This window comes from Dysidea avara, chromosome 2, assembly GCF_963678975.1.
Source record: "Dysidea avara chromosome 2, odDysAvar1.4, whole genome shotgun sequence".
NCBI classification, from domain to species: domain Eukaryota; kingdom Metazoa; phylum Porifera; class Demospongiae; order Dictyoceratida; family Dysideidae; genus Dysidea; species Dysidea avara.
The window spans coordinates 42,214,946-42,223,672 of NC_089273.1; the positions used below are offsets into that span (position 1 = coordinate 42,214,946).

General features: G+C 36.8%; 1 long non-coding RNA gene across 1 annotated transcript; it reads left to right on the top strand.

Moving 5' to 3' along the window:
* Positions 1–6,688: 6,688 nt before the first annotated feature.
* LOC136245375 (uncharacterized) lies at positions 6,689–8,499 on the top strand. Its single transcript, XR_010695820.1, has 3 exons — positions 6,689–7,650; positions 7,777–8,300; positions 8,357–8,499. It is a non-coding gene; the product is annotated as an uncharacterized lncRNA (long non-coding RNA).
* The last annotated feature ends 228 nt before the right edge of the window (positions 8,500–8,727 follow it).

The window sequence follows — 8,727 nt, forward strand, 5'->3', positions numbered from 1 at the left end:
TAATGGAGCTCTGGTCAGCCTGGGGATGACTGTATATACAGTGTTGGGAAAGTTACTTTTTAAAAGTAACTAGTTACATATTACATATTACTTGCAACAAAACTATTTAGTTACAGTTACATATTACCCATAAAATAAAGTAACTATAATAATATTACATATTATATTACTTTGTATCCACATGCAGCCTTAAGCTGTCACGTGTGAAACTACCACCTTATCACGTGACATGATTGCGTTGTTGGGCAATGTGCAAATCTTGGTTATAAGTAAGAAGCTGGTGAATATGCTTCATTCAGTAGGCTTCATTACTTCATGGTGGCTAGGCGTTACTCAGTGGATTACTAACGAGATTAGTAATTTCGTTACTTGTAGTAATAATATTACGTAATATTAGATTCGTTACAGTAACTATATTACTTAAGTAACGAGTTACATTTGTAAGTAAAGTAACTTGAGTTATATTACTAGTTTTTATAGTGTATTTCGTTATATTACTTAGTTACCACAAAAGTAATGATATTACGTAACGCGTTACATAAGTAGCGCGTTACTCCCAACACTGTGTATATAGACCACACAATATTATTGCATCACACACAAACCAGGAATTCAGGTAAGACTGTCCTTTTATTAATCAATCTGATTATGTACATATTACCATTGTGAAGATTAGCATAATAACGTGCAGCCTTCAGTTCTGACATACTGGCTGATTTTATGACATGTGGATCAGAGAGACAAACACACATATTTTGTGTAAACAATTTCACATGCCTGATTACATATCATTACTGTCATGCAAAGATGATTGTCATATAGCTACTGCAAGCATGGATAAGTGTTTTTTAGTCTGCTAACTTTAAATTTAATGAAGATGCAGTTCCCGATTCCCATAGTATTGGTAGCTGGAACTATCGAAAAATAATATTGTCAAATTTATGTTTGTGACTACTCAACATTCTGTAGTTAGTGTTGAATTATTCACACCGGATTTGATAACTTCTTTTTATGTGACAAAAAGTCTAGCCATCTACCATCAATCACTTGCACTGTAAGGAGGTTACTGAATCAAACTTACTTTACTTTCTTTAGCTTGTTTTTCCATCTACCTACTGTAACAAAAATAATGTTGAACATTTTACCCTTGTTAGCTACAGTACCACTCTTTCAATGTAATGCACACCTGTGCATTTATATACACTGTAAAGCTGAAGTGTCCACAGGACACCAAAATGTCCCAAGGCCAATACAGACACCACTGCATGGTGACAATGGTGTCCGTATTGGGACATTTTTGGTGTCCTGAGGATGCTTCAGCTTTTTTACAATGTATAATCTGGATTCAGTGTGCAGATTCAGCAAACAATGTGATGGTGTAAGAAAAAAAATTTGGGTCTGATTCTGAAAACCTATTATAAACATGCCAGTAGGCATCAACCTATTTTGCTGGAATGATTTTGAGCATGATAGATAACCTGTCCTGAAGCATCAAGCATAATAGACAACTAGCATAGGCGGCAGAAAGGGGGGGGGGGGGGCTGAAGCCCCCCCTGGGTCTGCTGAGGGGGGGCTTAGCCCCCCCTCAGATTGATATCACGCCGAAATTATCCCTCTTGGAGTGGGGCTGAAAACCGTGATAAAGATCAAGATACTCTAATAGAGCAGTCGCTCTAATAAAGCAATGAGTATGTAGCGAGCTATGTAAGGATTTTTATGTAGTTTATCAGCTATAAATGCATAGCTGGTGAGGTGGAAAGCTATCTGTGACCGGATTTGCAAAAGGTACCTTTTCCACACATTTGACATACCAGCAAACAAATTGATGTAACACTTGACTCCTTATACGTATTAACTTGCTCTTAGTATCAAAATGTAGCCAGATACTGTAGCTATATACATTCATTTAAAATTTCAAGCAATTATATGCCATGATAAAAACGTTATGAAGCTTTAAAGTTCAAAAAATTGGTCAAATTTTGTGTGTGAAAAAGGTACCTTTTTGCAAATCCGGTCACATTTTCAGTTGGTTGTGACCCTTTTTTTTTTTTTTTTTTTTTTTTGGTCTCACCTTACCAAATCAGAGATAAGTCTGGGTCAGCTCATATCAACTACTTCCTCCGCCCCTGACAACTAGAGTATCACGATATTCCAATACATTGATACATATTGCATAACACTAACACTTAGCCTTGTGAAACTATTATTGCACCATACAAGCATAACTGAGCATTGGGTTTATTCTTAACACATCACTTTATTTGTAAAACTCAAACCCACAATTGCTTGTCTTGTAGCAAGTGCACCTTTCACATTCAATTTGAAACATTTTTGGAAAAAGGCCATACACATTTTTGGAGGCTTTTGTAGCAAAACAAGAGGATACTTTTTAGATGCTGCACAAATATATTATACAAATTGTTTGTAATGCTTCATTGTTGTTAGAAGTTAATAATATTTTACCAATTCTTCACTAGTGATTAGTTTTAAGTTGTTAGTTAACTGACTATTGACAATACTATTGTCAGAGTCTCTAAAGAATGTTACAAAGTTTCATCTACCATCTTCTCTCTCACCATTCACCTCTAAACACATATCATAATAATTATCACTAGCTACTACAGTATTTAAATGGAACCATTTATTATTTACTTTCCTTCTCCACCATACACCACATAAGTAGCATTAATGACAAAAATTATGGATAGCAGTCTCCTGGATGTTTCTGCTAATATGATCGGTGAGACCCCCAAAAAGAAGCCAACTTCTCCATGGTCATTTGCTAAGGACATTGTAAAATGTATAGCTATAGTAACACCTACCTCAGGTAGAATCAATGCCACCGAACTCTTAAGTTCTAAGACTGGTAACACTGTCAAAACCAGACCTTCTCATTTCTGCTGTGATTGCACTACAATCAAAATATCAATATGCAAGCATGATATTGATATCGCGATACAGTAGAGTATCGTGATATTCCAATGTGACCCAGTCTGGGAAAACCAGTCTTATCGCCTATTTAAAAGTATCGAGAAACGCCAGTTTTAAGTATTTAGTGTGTTGTAGCTTGCCAATGGTTGAAGCTATGTGTACCAAATTTTCACACATTTTACACCAATTCCTTACCTTCCAGAGCATCCATTGTGCAAGTAGTCAACACCTAAGTTTCCTGCCATTTTAGGTACTTTTTAAACCGAGGTTGACTGTATCAGGTGTGCTCCAAAAGGGGTGGGAGGTGGGCAAGATGGTGTTCAAAAATTGAAAAGGAAGGCGTAGGGATGAATTAGGCCAAGTGTTGGGCCATTCAGGTCTTAAAATTGGCTGAAATGAAAGGAAATTCACAGCAGAGGTACTTATTCAACACCACAGAGCTGTACAACCACATACCCTGGACAATAAAAATTGCAGACTTGATTGGTATAGACACATTGCTACCTCTCTCTCTCTCTCTACACACACACACATACACACACACACATACACACACACACACACACACACCTCCTGGAACATGAAAATTGTAGCTTCAGTTCAGCTTCCTATAGGAAAAGTATTTCATATCAAATATTCTCCAACAATTAAATCTTACCATTTAGGCTTGTAATGCACTTTATAAAGCCTTTACAATACTCTGCATGCTGATGGTGCTTCACATACTGTACTATACTAATTATATGTTAATTTTAGTATTTTTTTAGCCCTCACTTTAGTTACTGTTAAACCAGGCACGTACCCATAGATGGCTGAAGGCCAGCTGTAGAATTATTTATTGGCTGTATCTATGTTGTAATTTTGTTGTAACTTTGAAGTTAGTAGCTGAGTGAAACACTCACTACTTTGAGTATGGTTTACTAGAGTTGTTAAGCTTATTACTACTAACACTTTACAGTGACCAGCACTGAGGGTCTGACAACAACATGCACTGTTGCCTTAGGATTACCTAACCTAATTTCAAGGACTTAGACTTGTTGATTTGACCTAGTGACTGACTTCATGACTGAAAAGGTGTAACAGAAAAGGGGGCTAAGAAAGGAAAAAAATCCCTCCAACCCCAGGATTCGAACTGCAGGTCACCCAATGTCTAGTCGGGGCCACACTCAGTCTTCCTCCAGAAGCTTAAGGGATGGATTTTCTTCCTTAAACCTAAGTATTTATTACTAACACTTTACAGTGACCAGCACTGAGGGTCTGACAACAACTTATGACCTTCTTAACACACTGTCTTGCAGCAAGAATCCAGTACCATTGACAGCTAACCAGGGACAACATACTAATGACATAATTACAATGTTTCAAATTCAATTGTGTCAATATTTGGAACTGGTAGTGAGTTCCATTGTTTTGGGTATGAAGGAATACTGATACACATCAACTTTTGATTGTAATTTACTGATCTTTTTAAAAGGATGTTGATGACAAGTCTATGACACCATCCCACAATCGATTGTGGTTCTGTATTAATTTCAAAGAACTTCCCAGAGACCTTAAATTTCAAAGAACCTGAAAATTTGAAAATAACCCGCTTTACAATAGGTGTGGAGGTCTCTGGTTCAAACCATTTTTTGTGCACGTTGTTCACCTCTTGTATCTCAATCACACTTGTCTCATTTGTTCGGCTTTTTCTATAAAATATATGCACTGTTAAAATTGAGGTGGTCATAGCACACTTAACCAGCAGCACACCCTTAGTAGGGATGCGCCGATTTTGCCGGCAAAGTTTTTGGAAAAATACGTTGGTAAAAACAAAGAGCAAAATGCTGGAAAACTAGGTGGAAAATTGGAAAAATGGGCACCAAGGAATGGCAGCTTAGCACATTTTGTATGAAAAAGATCGAGATACTCTAATAGAACAGTCACGCATGGTATTAGCATAATTAGGATAACATGAGCTCATAGGAAATGGTGACAAAAGATCGAGATACTCTAATAGAGCAGTCACTATGTACAAAATAATTATTCTAATAGAGCAGTTACACATGCTTGCAAGCTTGAGATACTGCAATTAATTTTTACTGATGCTCAGCAAAATAGAAAAAACCCGAGCAAAATATTGAGCAAAATAGGCTCATCCCTAACCCTTAGGGTGCAGGCACACTTTTAGGATATAGTGTGTGAAGCACACAAGACAAGCAGTGTGACTGTATATTGGTGTACATGACACTAAGATTTGTAAATAAAAAATTATTTTCTGCTATTATAGATGATTCTAGTGTTAAAAATTAGGTGTTCTTTGGCATCCTTTATCATTTAGAGGTAGTAGGATGTATAGAAAAGTATAAATTGTATTGAATGTATGTGCTATAAATAAACTCATTTTGTGCTAAGCCATTACACAGACACACTACAATAAAATGTGTACTTGTGCATATGTGGTATACTCTAAATGTGTTGTACATAGCATGCACTCCTGTGGTGTATGTGATGTGTAGGAGATGATAGTTCACATTTGTCCATTAGTTAGCAAATGTGAACCATCATCTCCTACACATCACATACTCCACCGAAGTATGTGATGCGTGTGTGTGATATGCACCAATACACATTTTATTGTAGTGACAGTTCAAGTTGATGAACAAAGCTGGTATGTTTGTATAAATAAAGTAACCAATTTGCATTAACCAAGAATAAATTTACTCTTGATTAACATTAACTCATAGAATTTCCATTAGATTAATCCAGTCAACAGTAGAGAGATGAAAATTTTGTATACTGATGATCAGTGGGGGCCCGTACATATCTTAAGGTAGCCTCAGTTGAGTGAAATTAAACCCACAATCAAACTCCAGGCTTGGTGATATAGGTTTTATATACATTTTGAAACAATGTTTAAGTAGAGATGTGAAAGCAGTAAATTGCTGACTGACTAATGGTGTTGTGTACTGTTTGTAGATTGTTGACATTCCAGGAATGTTACACCAATTGTGAAACTGCAGATGATGTAATATTTCACAATAATACTATGATGAGTGGTTGACTTTGATAAAGCCGTGACATTGTACCCTTCCACTCCTGAATGCACAAGTGCTTTTTTTCAGCTGTACATGCATGGTCACACTATTATTAGTGTATGGTGTGCATACTTACTCTTGTAAGGATGTGCCAGTTTGGACAATATCACACCTGTGCTAGTGTGTTGTGACCACTACTGTATTTACAGTGTGTCTTCTTAGCTAATTCTCTCAAACCACAAAAGTTTTGCATTATGATACATAACTACTCCATGTACAGACCATTTTTCAAATATTCCATAAAGCATATTACCTTGTAGGCATGACAACAAATTACATTTGATATTTTGCATAATTCCCTCATTCTTTATGCAATCTGTATGAAAATTGGACTGTGCATTTGCCTCATAATGCTCTTACTGCCCTGCAAGTGTGTAGCAAACTGACAAAAGCGGGCACGAGTTATTAAATTTCAATTTTTCTAAAATAAGCTGAAGTTGTGAGGAACATAATTACTGGGGTGTATATGTATGAGAGTAGGATACTCCCTTAGTATATACATACATATCATGAACTCTTGCTATTCTATCCAATAATGTATGTAGTACTTAAATACTAGACATATTATGCATGCATTGTTTCAGTAATGACTGGACAGATTCAATTCAAGTTTGAAATAGTGGGTGCCCTACTCCAAGGGAGTTTCCACAGCAAGACTGGTTTATTTCCGATTGGGAACTATAGAGCTATGAAAGCATGAAATGGTGTTTTTCTTTTTTATGGCATTTTCTTGGTTCCTGTAAAATACACACATGCCTTTTACACTATAACTTCACTCGGCCACTTGGCATACTATTGTGTGTCTTGATCAAAAGTGAACTTGCCACAATGATTTTGTACAGAAAATTCTGAGTATTTAATTCCATATTATGAACTACTGATTATATATAGCTATTGTGATATCTCAATAAAGACCACTCTGTCCAAAGCATGAACACACTCCAGCTTTAATGGTTTATACTGAGTGGCAAGCAATCCAAGTGTTAGCTAATGATCCTATAGCTAGCCATGTGCACGTGTATCTAGATCTAGATGTCATGAACTGGCTCTAGTAGCTAGTAGGGACCCACCAATTATGCTCAAAATTTTACCTATTATGCTATGCTGCACTACTCTAAAATTTTACCTATTATGCTCAAGGTTTATGCCTCATTCCCCATGTTTTGCACATCCTTGCTCTTCAAAATGCATGTGACAGAAAAGATCGATACACTCTAATGGAACAGTCAGCTGCCTGATTGTTTTATTAGAGTTATTGACTGTTCTATTAGAGTATATCAATCTTTTTCTGTGATATCTATTTTGATCATCAAGGATTATAGCATGGCTCAAATATTCTTCCTATTATGCTAGCATTATGCTCAATGCTTTCAGGCACCTATTATGCTTATAATTATGCATGCCAGCATAATCGGCAGGTCCCTAGTAGCTAGTAGTAGCAATACTGACACTGTATTTTAGTTATTGTATTTAGGTTATGCACATGCTTGCACTTTAGTGTGTCCTGTATGCTATGATTTTTGTTCACAATGAGTAGGGTGTGACACGTTGTCCAGCATCCATGTAATCACTGGCCCTCCTGATTCCTGTTTTGTGAACTTGCTGTATTGTGCGTCAGCCATGACTTTGATGCTGTCACCAGGTAAATGGTCTACTAGGGAATTAGTGTTTTGACAGGTACAATTAAAAAATGTTTTGGTACTACAATGCCTGTGGGGAGGGTTACAAAAGAGCAAACCAATTCTTTTCTGTTTTTTTATTCTTACAGCAAGCCAGGATGGAAGCAATGGGCAAGTTGAATGGATATACTGAGGCTGCTTGAATGCACATCTATGGAAAGATGGAGGAATTAGACCTGATGCAGCATGCTACTGAAGAAACTACTAGTTCAGTTATATCACATTATGTTGATCAGTTAAATCACTGGCAGAATCACTGCAACAATTAGATGTGAAGATTCAGTCAATAATTGAAGGAGCTGGTGATTCTGAATGATACACTTTTGAGATGATAGAGATTTAAGATATATGAGAAGGTAACACCCTTGAAATGCTATTTACAGAAGAGCAATACAACAGAAGCCATTTCACCAGCTACTGTTCCAGATTTCGGATCAAGAGACCCTGTTGTTGAAGCTGTGCCCACCAGTCGACTATACCTATGCTGAAATTTTCTGAAGATCTGCTTGGATGGCAAACATTTTTGGACTCGTTTCAAGCTGAAGATATTGATGAGCTTTGTAGTCGGTACTGGTATTGAAAGAGAGATTACAATCCTTGGGTTAGAGTCTGGGTGAGAAATTTGTAATAATCATAGTTAATCAAGTAACACAGAATTTTTCTTCACAGGTGTATGTAGGGTCAGTCAGGACTGCCAATAGGGGAGAAGAAAGTACATGTTGAGTGGAAAACCAATCTGTGTGTATTGTAAAAGTCCACATACGTAGTGCTGTGTACTGTAATGTGGTAACTGATGCAAAAGCATGGTCAGAAATGGGGAAGAAATGGCTATGCTTTAATTGTTTAGGAACTACAAGGCTATTAGTTGCAATTGAAAGAATAGATGCAGGGCCGGGGATGTCATAAGAAACACCACAGTAGTCTGTGTGGCATGTATAACACACCTATTGCAACAAAATCAAATCCTACCTCACAGAGTAATTCACATTCCACAATCCACTCAGACATTTCAGACCATCACTGACTTTTGTTCCAACACA